General features: G+C 45.5%; 1 protein-coding gene and 1 long non-coding RNA gene across 4 annotated transcripts in view; both read right to left on the bottom strand.

Annotated features, from left to right (window-relative positions):
• The window catches only part of LOC144694420 (scavenger receptor cysteine-rich domain-containing protein DMBT1-like), a 126,628-nt gene that overhangs the window by 30,400 nt on the left and 82,666 nt on the right, over positions 1-13,562 (bottom strand). The window lies entirely within an intron of this gene.
• On the bottom strand, positions 5,112-12,830 carry LOC144694724 (uncharacterized). The gene is made up of 5 exons (XR_013579819.1): positions 12,706-12,830; positions 11,140-11,166; positions 6,949-6,972; positions 6,688-6,810; positions 5,112-5,153 (listed from the first exon to the last, which is right to left on the bottom strand). It is a non-coding gene; the product is annotated as an uncharacterized LOC144694724 (long non-coding RNA).

Genomic DNA, 13,562 nt, shown 5'->3' with positions numbered 1-13,562 from the left:
GCTCTGGGGCTGCAGCTCTGCCCGCCAGACTCAATAGATTTGAAGGCGCACTTGCTTTGTAAAACAGAGATGTCACACAAGTTTGCCAGAAACTTCTGCTCTCGCTGGTGGAGAGCTTTAAGGTGGCAAGGACGCACGGGAAACTCACTGCACACCTACCTCTGACAGAATTAAGAATTGGGCGGGAAGGCCCATCGTCAACCTCCCTTTCCCACAGCCATTTACAGACCTTAAGAGGCCAATTAATGATTACTTGAGAGCTTCATCCCCCCAGCATTGGTCTTGACCCAGCTGCATTCGGCCCGGTAACCATGCATTGCATCTAAAACAGTGCGACCTCTTGTCGACTCTGGGGGTGGTGATGGGCAAAGGGGGTTCCATCGATCATGGACACTCAGAGTCTGATTGAGGACATGAGATCTGGAAGTGGGAACCCACTAAGACCCAGCCCCCTGCCCTGCTGCCAACCCCCCTGCACTCCTGACAGTAACATGGAAGTTGTTGATGATCCTTTTCTATCGGGTTATTGGTCCTGTCGGCTCCTGAATGCCTGTTCAGCTCTGTGAGGTTAAGAGATGACATGAGCTGGAATAATGATGTCAGATGCGCCAGTGTGAGGGTCACATCAGCTTTACACGCTGACTGATGTCACGATCTGTCTGCATACTTCCAGCACACGCTCCTAATGCCCACCCAATGCCCTTGTCAAAATCAGGCCAGGCACGGCTCACTGAAAATATGGTCGCTATGGAGAGAGATTTTACAGTCACCGTATTTCAGGTAGACCCAGTTTGACCATTTGAAACAGCAAAGCACCGATCTGTCCTGACCATAATGTCACAGATCACAAGACACACAGCAGGAAAAAACCTCACATCATCAGAACTCAGCTATACTGATTCACAATATGAACTGCAATTTTCATTAAAGTTTCACTCTTAAGTTTAACAGTAATTGTTTTGTATTCATAATATACTAACAACATAAATTTAAATATTAGCTCTGTTGCTGAAAGTTCTCTTACCGTAATTAATGTAAGAACAGTGGTCACAGAAATCAGAACAACAGTTGCCATGATATTGACAGCTGTAATCACAGGAACAACCTGATGAATATCCCCCACAGTTGTATCTGCATGAGCCGTGTCCTGTTATACAGTAAATGGCAGGTTAGATCTGATATTATGTTGATTGTTAACAAGGATGCAGATTACAATTTTCACAGAAATGTAAGGAACACTTATCATTCAAAAGTGGATCAAACATTTTGTAGAAGGTATTTTCCATACCTGTTGTAGGTTTAGAAGCCTCTGTAAAATAAAAAAATAAGATAGGTAAGAAGATTATTTTTTCATCTCCATTCCCTACCTGACACATTCAGTAGAACAGGAGAATCTATCAACACATGCTAGGTACAACTTGCTGCAGAAAGGTTTCCTGCCCCCACTTGCGACGATTCAATTGTTATCGATAGTGGAAAGGCTGCAGGGTGTGATTCACACAGGAGGGAAACCCAAACACAGCAGGGCTGAGATCAAACACACCCTATTTGGATGTTGTGAGGGCCTCAACCCACAGTGTGGGGGTCACAAATAGCTGGAGATGACGTAAATGCTCTTGAACTGTGGCTAAGGCCCCTATAACTGACATGGTCAGAAGTTTTTTGTATGTGCCATTCTTTAAACTTAAAAAAAGGCTGCAGCTCTCACTGGATCCTTATCACAGAATCACAGTGCAGATGAGGCCCTTTGAGTCTGCACCGACACATCAGAAACACGTGACCTACCTAATCCCATTTGCCAGCACTTGGCTCAAAGCCTTGAATGTTATGACGTGCCAAGTGCTCATCCAGGTACTTTGTAAAGGATGTGAGGCAACCTGCCTCCACCACCCTCCCAGGCAGTGCATTCCAGAGCGTCACCACCCTATGGGTAAAAAACTTTTTTCTCACAACCCCCCTAAACCTCCTGACCCTCACCTTGAACCTATGCCGTCCTGTGACTGACCCTTCAACTAAGGGGTACAGCTGCTACCTATCCACCCTGACCATGCACCTCATGTGTCAGGTGTCCAACTGTAACTCCCAAACGGTGAGTGGGCAGCAGGGGTTTGGATGACCGCATGTTTACGGAGATAATATGCAGACTTTATACGGCAGTTTACGAAGACTTTACCAAATCAACGAGGTGATTCTCTGAGTACAGACATTAGGTTAATTGTTCTGACGGATATAGGGTGAACAAAATATACAAACTGATAATGTAACAGAAATTGAGGTTAAATATTACTGACCTGTTGTTGAAGAAACATTGCAATATCCTACAGAGGAACACATACAGCTTATTTGCATTGGTAAGTGTTTTTCAAGAATCTTCTATAATTCATACTCATAGAAATATTATTATTAATTTATTAACATCGGGTATTATTGACAATCACGAATAAGTGGACAGATAAAGTCGCACTGGTGCAACGAGCCTGTCACACAAGGTATACAAGATATACAGCCCGACCGCCGTCAAGAAATAAAACAAAATACAACGTGTTCAGGATCGCTGCTCTCCACTGCACATTCAGTGAGTGAAACCCCTTGCGGTCGTGATGCATTTCTGCATTTTGATGCATAATCTACAAAGCCACATGTGTGCGGTCAATGGCACCCCGCACAATGAGGAAAGCTGCTATTCTGATGAAGCCAACATGCACACATGGGATCAAACTGACCTCCCCTGCCCTAGACTACTGACTGCCAGTCACCTCCTTCATTGCAGTACATGACAAACTGAGAGTTTGTGGCCACAGTCACTGACAGTGCCATCCTTGCGCTGCTTTGGGGCTGCAGCTCTGCCCGCTAGACGCAATAGATTTCAAGGCGCACTTGCTTTGTAAAACAGAGATGTCACACAACTTTGCCAGAAACTTCTGCTCTCGCTGGTGGAGAGCTTTAAGGTGGCAAGGAGGCAGGGGAATCTCACTGCACACCTACGTCTGACAGAATTAAGAATTGTGCGGGAAGGCCCATCGTCAACCTCCCTTTCCCACAGCCACTTACAGACCTTAAGGGGCCAATTAATGATTACTTGAGAGCTTCATCCCCCCAGCATTGGTCTTGACCCAGCTGCATGCGCCCCTGTCACCATGCATTGCATCTAAAATAGTGCGACCTCTTGTTGACTCTGGGGGTGGTGATGGGCAAAGGGGGTTCCATCGATCATGGACACTCAGGGTCTGATTGAGGACAGGAGATCTGGAAGTGGGAACCCACTAAGACCCAGCCCCCTGCCCTGCTGCCAACCCCCCGGCACTCCTGACAGTAACATGGAAGTTGTTGATGATCCTTTTCTATCGGGTTGATGGGTGGTCCTGTCGGCTCCTGAATCCCTGTTCAGCTGTGTGAGGTTAAGAGATGACATGAGCTGGAATAATGATGTCAGATGCGCCAGTGTGAGGGTCACATCAGCTTTACACGCTGACTGATGTCACGATCTGTCTGCATACTTCCAGCACACGCTCCTAATGCCCACCCAATGCCCTTGTCAAAATCAGGCCAGGCACGGCTCACTGAAAATATGGTCGCTATGGAGAGAGATTTTACAGTCACCGTATTTCAGGTAGACCCAGTTTGACCATTTGAAACAGCAAAGCACCGATCTGTCCTGACCATAATGTCACAGATCACAAGACACACAGCAGAAAAATATCTCACATAATCAGGACTCAGCTGTACTGATTCACAATATGAACTACAATCTTCACTGATGTGTCATTCTTAAGTTTAACAGTAATTTTTTTGTATTCATAATATACTAACAACATAAATTTAAATATTAGCTCTGTTGCTGAAAGTTCTCTTACCGTAATTAATGTAAGAACAGTGGTCACAGAAATCAGAACAACAGTTGCCATAATATTGACAGCTGTAATCACAGGAACAACCTGATGAATATCCCCCACAGTTGTATCTGCATGAGCCGTGTCCTGTTATACAGAAAATGGCAAGTTAGATCTGATATTATGTTGATTGTTAACAAGGATGCAGATTACAATTTTCACAGAAATGTAAGGAACACTTATCATTCAAAAGTGGATCAAACATTTTCTAGAAGGTATTTTCCATACCTGTTGTAGGTTTAGAAGCCTCTGTAAAATAAAAAAATAAGATAGGTAAGAAGATTATTTTTTCATCTCCATTCCCTACCTGACACATTCAGTAGAACAGGAGAATCTATCAACACATGCTAGGTACAACTTGCTGCAGAAAGGTTTCCTGCCCCCACTTGTGACGATTCAATTGTTATCGATAGTGGAAAGGCTGCAGGGTGTGATTCACACAGGAGGGAAACCCAAACACAGCAGGGCTGAGTTCAAACACACCCCATTTGGATGTTGTGAGGGCCTCATCCCACAGTGTGGGGGACACAAATAGATGGAGAAGACGTAAATGCTCTTGAACTATGGTTAAGGCCCATATAATTGACATGGCCAGAAGTTTTTTGTATGTCCCATTCTTTAAACTTAAAAAAAGGCTGCAGCTCTCACTGGATCCTTATCACAGAATCACAGTGCAGAAGAGGCCCTTTGAGTCTGCACCCACACGTGAGAAACACCTGACCTACCTACCTAATCCTATTTGCCAGCACTTGCCCCAAAGCCTTGAATGTTATGACATGCCAAGTGCTCAGCCAGGTACTTTTGAAAGGATGTGAGGCAACCTGCCTCCACCACCCTCCCCGGCAGTGCATTCCAGACTGTCACCACCCTCTGGGTAAAAAAGTTTTTTCTCACAACCCCACTAAACCTCCTGACCCTCACCTTGAACCTATGCCGTCCTGTGACTGACCCTTCAACTAAGGGGAACAGCTGCTCCCTATCAACAATGACCATGCACCTCATGTGTCTGGTGTCCAATTGTAACTCCCAAACGGGTGAGTGGGTAGCAGGGATTTGGATGACCGCATGTTTACGGAGATAATATGCAGACTTTATACGGCAGTTTACGAAGACTTTACCAAATCAACAAGGTGATTCTCTGAGTACAGACATTAGGTTAATTGTTCTGACGGATATAGGGTGAACAAAATATACAAACTGATAATGTAACAGAAATTGAGATTAAATATTACTGACCTGTTGTTGAAGAAACATTGCAGTATCCTATAGAGGAACACATACACCTTATTTGCATTGGTAAGTGTTTTTGAAGAATCTTCTATTATTCATACTCATAGCAATATTATTATTAAATTATTAACATCAGGTATTATTGACAATTACGAACAAGTAGACAGATAAAGTCGCACTGGTGCAACGAGCCTGTCACACAAGGTATACAAGATATACAGCCCCACTGCCGTCAAGAAATAAAACAAAATAAAACATGTTCAGGATGGCCGCACTCCACTGCACATTCAGTGAGTGAAACCCCTTGCGGTCGTGATACATCTCTGCATTTTGATGCATAATCTGCAAAGACACATGTGTGCGGTCAATGGCACCCTGCACAATGGGGAAAGCTGCTATCCTGATGAAGCCAACGTGCGCACATGGGAACAAACTGACCTCCCCTGCCCTTGACTACTGACTGCCAGTCACCTCCTTCATTGCAGTACATGACAAACTGAGAGTTTGTGAAAACAGTCACTGACAGTGCCATCCTTGCGCTGCTCTGGGGCTGCAGCTCTGCCCGCCAGAGGCAATAGATTTCAAGGCGCACCTGCTTTGTAAAACAGAGATGTCACACAAGTTTGCCGGTACCTTCTGCTCTCGCTGGTGGAGAGATTTAAGGTGGCAAGGACGCACGGGACTCTCAACACACACCTACCTCTGACAGAATTAAGAATTGGGCGGGAAGGCCCATCACCAACCTCCCTTGCCCTCTGCCACTTATAGACCTTAAGGGACCAATTAATGATTACGTGAGAGCCTCATCCCCCCACCGTTGGTTTTGACCCAGCTGCATGCGGCCCTGTCACCATGCATTGCATCTAAAACAGTGCGACCGCTTGTCGACTCTGGGGGTGGTAATGGGCAAAGGGGGTTCCATCGATCATGGACACTCAGAGTCTGATTGAGGACAGGAGATCTGGAAGTGGGAGCCCACTAAGACCCAGCCCCCTGCCCTGCTGCCAACCCCCCTGCACTCCTGACAGTAACATGGAAGTTGTTGATGATCCTTTTCTATCGGGTTGATGGGTGGTCCTGTCGGCTCCTGAATGCCTGTTCAGCTGTGTGAGGTTAAGAGATGACATGAGCTGGAATAATGATGTCAGATGCGCCAGTGTGAGGGTCACATCAGCTTTACACGCTGACTGATGTCACGATCTGTCTGCATACTTCCAGCACACGCTCCTAATGCCCACCCAATGCCCTTGTCAAAATCAGGCCAGGCACGGCTCACTGAAAATATGGTCGCTATGGAGAGAGATTTTACAGTCACCGTATTTCAGGTTGACCCAGTTTGAACATTTGAAACAGCAAAGCACCGATCTGTCCTGACCATAATGTCACAGATCACAAGACACACTGCAGAAAAAAATCTCACATCATCAGGACTCAGCTATACTGATTCACAATATGAACTACAATCTTCACTGACGTGTCATTCTTAAGTTTAAAAGTCATTATTGTAATCATAATATACTAACAACATAAATTTAAATATTAGCTCATTTGCTGAAAGTTCTCTTACCGTAATTAATGTAAGAACAGTGGTCACAGAAATCAGAACAACAGTTGCCATAATATTGACAGCGGTAATCACAGGAACAACCTGATGAATATCCCCCACAGTTGTATCTGCATGAGCCGTGTCCTGTTATACAGTAAATGGCAAGTTAGATCTGATATTATGTTGATTGTTAACAAGGATGCAGATTACAATTTTCACAGAAATGTAATGAAGTTTTATCATTCCAAAGTTCAATACATTTTCTTTAAGGTATTTCCATACCTGTTGATGTAGTTTCAGAAGTCTCTGTTGAAACAAAAAAAATAGGATAAGTAAGAAGAATATTTTTTCATATCCATTCCCAACCTGACATAGAGATAAAAACAAAAAACTACTGCGGATGTTGGAAATCCAAAACAAAAACATAATTACCTGCAAAAACCCATCTTGGACCCTCCACCCCTGCCTGTCCCTCCTTCCCCACCCCATCTTCCAATCCCAGCCACGGCCGTGTATTCACTATACCCCCTGACCTTCCCCTCTCCGATGCTGAAAGTTCAGTGCTCCGCAAAGGACTTAGTTTCATACGCTTACGCCCTCATCTCAATGAACTTCGGGCTCGGCACGATGCTGAACTCTTCTTCCGCCGTCTTCGTCTCCGTGCTCACTTCTTTGGGCAGGAGTCCTGTCCCCGTTCAACAGAACCTTTTACCCACCTCCAATATTCTCCCTCCACCTGGACCCCTCCCTCTGGATTCTTACTTTCTCTTGATCTTTTCATTGAGAACTGTCAGCGTGACATTAGTCATCTCAATTTCTCTGCTCCTCTCACCCATTCTAATCTGTCTCTCTCTGAACTTACTGCACTCCGTTCTCTCAGGTCCAACCCCAACATTGTCATCAAACCCGCTGACGAGGGTGGTTCTGTTGTTGTCTGGCTTACTGACCTCTACTTCGCGGAGGCTGAGCGTCAACTCGCAGACACTTCCTCCTACCTCTCCCTGGACCATGACCCCACCACTGAACATCAAGCCATTGTTTCCAGGACTGTCACTGACCTCATCTCCTCTGGAGATCTTCCTCCCACAGCTTCCAACCTGATAGTCGCTCAACCTCAGACGGCCCGCTTCTATCTCCTACCCAAAATCCACAAACAGAACTGTCCCGGCAGACCGATCGTGTCGGCCTGTTCCTGCCCCACGGAACTCATTTCTCGTTATCTTGACTCCCTTCTCTCTCCCCTTGTCCAGTCCCTTCCCACCTACATCCGTGATTCCTCTGACACCTTACGTCATATCAACAATTTCTAGTTCCCTGGCCCCAACCGCTTTCTCTTCACCATGGATGTCCAATCCCTCTACACTTCCATCCCCCACCAGGATGGTCTGAGGGCCCTTAGCTTCTTCCTTGAACAGAGGCCTGAACAATCCCCATCCACCACTACACTCCTCCGTCTGGTTGAACTTGTTCTCAAACTGAACCATTTCTCCTTTACCTCCTCTCACTTCCTCCAAATAAAAGGTGTGGCTATGGGTACCCACATGGGCCCCAGCTATGCCTGTCTCTTTATGGGGTATGTGGAACATTCCTTGTTCCAGTCCTACTCCGGCCCCCTCCCACAACTCTTTCTCCGGTACATCGATGATTACTTCGGTGCTGCTTCATGCTCTCGTTGGGACCTGGAAAAATTTATTAATTTTGTTTCCAACCTCCACCCCTCCATCATTTTCAAATGGTCCATCTCTGACACTTCCCTTCCCTTCCTTGACCTCTCTGTCTCAATTTCTGGTGATAGGCTGTCCACCAATATCCATTACAAGCCTACCGACTCCCACAGCTACCTCGACTACAGCTCCTCACACCCCACTTCCTGTAAGGACTCCATCCCATTGTCTCAGTTCCTTTGCCTCCGTCGCATCTGTTCTGATGATGCTACCTTCAAAAACAGTTCCTCTGACATGTCCTCCTTCTTCCTTAACCGAGTTTTTCCACCCACGGTCGTTGACAGGGCCCTCAACCGTGTCTGGCCCATCTCCCGCGTATCCGCCCTCATGCCTTCTCCTCCCTCCCAGAAACATGATAGGGTCCCCCTTGTCCTCACTCATCACCCCACCAGCCTCCGCATTCAAAGGATCATCGTCCGCCATTTCCGCCAACTCCAGCATGATGCCACCACCAAACACATCTTCCCTTCACCCCCCCTGGTGGCATTCCATAGGGATCATTCCCTCCGGGACACCCTGGTCCACTCCTCCATCACCCCCTACTCCTCAACCCCCACCTAGGGCACCTCCCCATGCCCACGCAGAAGATGCAACACCTGCCCCTTCACTTCCTCTCTCCTCACCGTCCAAGGGCCCAAACACTCCTTTCAAGTGAAGCAGCATTTCACTTGTATTTCTCCTAACTTAGTCTACTGCATTCGTTGCTCCCAATGCGGTCTCCTCTACATCGGAGTGACCAAACGTAAACTGGGCGACTGCTTTGCAGAACACCTGCGGTCTGTCCACAAGAAAGACCCAAACCTCCCTGTCGCTTGCCATTTTAACACTCCACCCTGCTCTCTTGCCCACATGTCTGACCTTGGCTTGCTGCATTGTTCCAGTGAAGCCCAACGCAGACTGGAGGAACAGCACCTGATCTTCTGACTAGGTACTTTACAGCCTTCCGGACTGAATATTGAATTCAACAACTTTAGATCTTGAACTCCCTCCTCCATCCCCACCCCCTTTCTGTTTCTTCCCCCTCCCTTTTCTTTTTTCCAATAATTTATATAGATTTTTCTTTTCCCACCTGTTTTCATTATTTTTAAATCTATACCTATAATGCCCTGTCAGTCTTTCCACCCCACCCCAACTAGAGCTGTACCTTGAGTCTCCTGCCATCCATTCTTAATTAGAACATTCTCTTAGATAATATCACCACCTTTAACACCCCTTTGATCCTTTGTCTGTGACATCTTTTGATTATCTGCCTGCTTGTACCTACAACCATCCCCCCGCAAACTTCTCTCCCCCCACCCACCTCCCCACCCCGCCCCCCCAACTTATATTTCACCCCCCTCCTAATTTTACTCAGTTCTGTAGAAGGGTCATGAGGACTCGAAACGTCAACTCTTTTCTTCTCCACCAATGCTGCCAGACCTGCTGAGTTTTTCCAGGTAATTCTGTTTTTGTTTCCCAACCTGACATAGTTCAGTAAAACAGAGATCACAGAAATCAGAAGAACAGTTGCCATAATATTGACAGCTGTAATCACAGCAACAACCTGATGAATATCCCCCACAGTTGTATCTGCATGAGCCGTGTCCTGTTATACAGTAAATGGCAAGTTTGGTCTGATATTATGTTGATTGTTAACAAGGATACAGATTACAATTTAGAAAGAAATATAAGGAACACTTATCATTCAAAATTGGATCAAACATTTTGTAGAAGGTATTTTCCGTACCTGTTGTAGGTTCAGAAGTCACTGTAAAATAAAAAAATAAGATAGGTAAGAAGATTATTTTTTCATCTCCATTCCCTACCTGACACATTCAGTAGAACAGGAGAATCTATCAACACATGCTAGGTACAACTTGCTGCAGAAAGGTTTCCTGCCCCCACTTGCGACGATTCAATTGTTATCGATAGTGGAAAGGCTGCAGGGTGTGATTCACACAGGAGGGAAACCCAAACACAGCAGGGTTGAGATAAAACACACCCCATTTGGATGTTGTGAGGGCCTCAACCCACACTGTGGGAGTCACAAATAGATGGAGAAGACATAAGTGCTCTTGAATTGTGGCTAAGGCCCATATAACTGATATGGTCAGAAGTTTTTTGTATGTCCCATTCTTTAAACTTAAAAAAAGGCTGCAGCTCTCACTGGATCCTTATCACAGAATCACAGAATCGCAGTGCAGAAGAGGCCCTTTGGCCCATCGAGTCTGCACCGACACGTGAGAAACACCAGACCTACCTACCTAATCCTATTTGCCAGCACTTGGCCCATAGCCTTGAATGTTATGATGTGCCATGTGCTCATCCGGGTACTTTTTAAAGGATGTGAGGCAAACTGCCTCCACCACCCTCCCAGGCAGTGCATTCCAGACTGTCATCACCCTCTAGGTAAAAAAGTTTTTCCTCACATCCCCCTAAACCTCCTGCCCCTCACCTTGAACTTATGACCCCTTGAGACTGACCCTTCAACTAAGGGGAACAGCTGCTCCCTATCCACCCTGCCCATGCACCTCATGTGTCTGGTGTCCAATTGTAACTCCCAAACGGTGAGTGGGCAGCAGGGATTTGGATGACCGCATGTTTACGGAGATAATATGCAGACTTTATACGGCAGTTTACGAAGACTTTACCAAATCAATGAGGTGATTATCTGAGTGCAGACATTAAGGTTAATTGTTCTGACTGATATAGGGTGAACAAAATATACAAACTGATAATGTAACAGAAATTGAGCTTAAATATTACTGACCTGTTGTTGAAGAAACATTGCAGTATCCTAAGAGGAACACACACAGCTTATTTGCTTTGGTAAGTGTTTTTGAAGAATCTTCTATAATTCATACTCATAGAAATATTATTATTAAATTATTAACATCAGGTATTATTGACAATTACGAACAAGTGGACAGATAAAGTCGCACTGGTGCAACGAGCCTGTCACACAAGGTATACAAGATATACAGCCCCCCCGCCATCAAGAAATAAAACAAAATACAATGTGTTCAGGATGGCCGCTCTCCACTGCACATTCAGTGAGTGAAACCCCTTGCGGTCGTGATACATCTCTGCATTTTGATGCAGAACCTACAAAGCCACATGTGTGCGGTCAATGGCACCCTGCACAATGGGGAAAGCTGCTATCCTGATGAAGCCAAGGTGCACAAGATGGAAGCAACTGACCTCCCCTGCCCTAGACTACTGACTGCCAGTCACCTCCTTCATTGCAGTACATGACAAACTGAGAGTTTGTTAAAAGTGTCACTGACAGTGCCATCCTTGCGCTGCTCTGGGGCTGCAGCTCTGCCCGCCAGACTCAATAGATTTCAAGGAGCACCTGCTCTGGAAAACAGAGATTTCACACAATTTTGCCGGAAACTTCTGCTTTCGCTGGTGGAGAGCTCTAAGGTGGCAAGGACGCAGGGGAATCTCACCGCACACCTACCTCTGACAGAATTAACTATTGAGCGGACAGGCCCATCATCAACCTCCGTTTCCCACAGCCACTTACAGACCTTAAGGGGCCAATTAATGATTACTTGAGAGCCTCATCCCCCCACCGTTGGTCTTGACCCAGCTGCATGTGGCCCTGTCACCATGCGTTGCAGCTAAAACTTTGCGACCGCTTGTCGACCCTTGGGGTGGTGATGGGTAAAGGGGGTTCCATCGATCATGGACACTCAGAGTCTGATTGAGGACAGGAGATCTGGAAGTGGGAGCCCACTAAGACTCATCCCCCCGCCCTGCTGCCAACCCCCCCTGCACTCCTGACAGTAACATGGAAGTTGTTGATGATCCTTTTCTATCGGGTTGATGGGTGGTCCTGTCGGCTCCTGAATGCCTGTTCAGCTGTGTGAGGTTAAGAGACGACATGAGCTGGAATAATGATGTCAGATGCACCAGAGTGAGCATCACACTGGCTTTATACGCTGACTGATGTCACGATCTGTCTGCATACTTCCAGCACACGCTCCTAATGCCCACCCAATGCCCTTGTCAAAATCAGGCCAGGCACGGCTCACTGAAAATATGGTCGCTATGGAGAGAGATTTTACAGTCACCGTATTTCAGGTTGACCCAGTTTGAATATTTGAAATAGCAAAGCACCGATCCGTCCTGACCATAATGTCACAGATCACAAGACACACTGCAGAAAAAACCTCACACTATCAGAACTCAGCTATACTGATTCGCAATATGAACTGCAATTTTCATTGAATCTTCATTCCACTCTGATGTTTGACTGTCGTTTTTCATAATCATAATATACTAACAACATAACTTTAAATATTAGCTCATTTGCTGGAAGTTCTCTCACCGTAATTAATGTAAGAACAGTGGTCACAGAAATCAGAACAACAGTTGCCATGATATTGACAGCTGTAATCACAGGAACAACCTGATGAATATCCCCCACAGTTGTATCTGCATGAGCCGTGTCCTGTTATACAGTAAATGGCAAGTTAGATCTGATATTATGTTGATCGTTAACAAGGATGCAGATTACAATTTACAAAGAAATGAAAAGAACATTTATCATTCAAAAGTGGATCAAACATTTTCTAAATGGTATTTTCTGTACCTATAGATGTAGTTTTAGTAGTGCCTGTTAAAATATTTTTAAAAAATCAATGAATAAAAAAAATATTTTTCAGACCCATCTACTATCTGACATGTTCAGTAAAATAGGAGAATCTATCAACAAATGTTTGGTACATCTTGCTCAGAAAAGATGCTCTGTGCTACATGACAATAGACAAAAACCAGTGTCTGCTGACTGGAAAGGACATAATGTTGAAGGCATTTAAATTTCCTTCTGGTCCTTTTAATCTCGCCATATCAATCAAAACAAGTATTAAAAAAGGTCATAATCACTTTTCACAATTAAACAAGCAACAACATGATGTAAACCTTTGAGAAACATTGATCAAGAAACTTTGGCCAGAAAATTCCTCAAGAAGGTGACATCCTCACCAGTGAAATCTGCCGTTGCCCCGGGTAAAGTTCACATGGTCAAGTATGGGGGACAAGGGGAGCCAGATACACCCCTTGCACCTCCTGCCATCCCACTCCTCATTCAAAAATGCTGGAAATGCTGGTCATAATTGCCAGTCCAGGAGAGAGCTGGAGTGCCCCTCTGGGTCCCACGGACATGTCTTTTTCTAGAACCAAAGA

Source organism: Cetorhinus maximus, chromosome 20 (assembly GCF_964194155.1).
Source record: "Cetorhinus maximus chromosome 20, sCetMax3.hap1.1, whole genome shotgun sequence".
Lineage (NCBI taxonomy): Eukaryota > Metazoa > Chordata > Chondrichthyes > Lamniformes > Cetorhinidae > Cetorhinus > Cetorhinus maximus.
The sequence above is the reverse complement of the archived record's forward strand: the minus strand, read 5'-3'. Positions and strand labels throughout refer to the sequence as shown.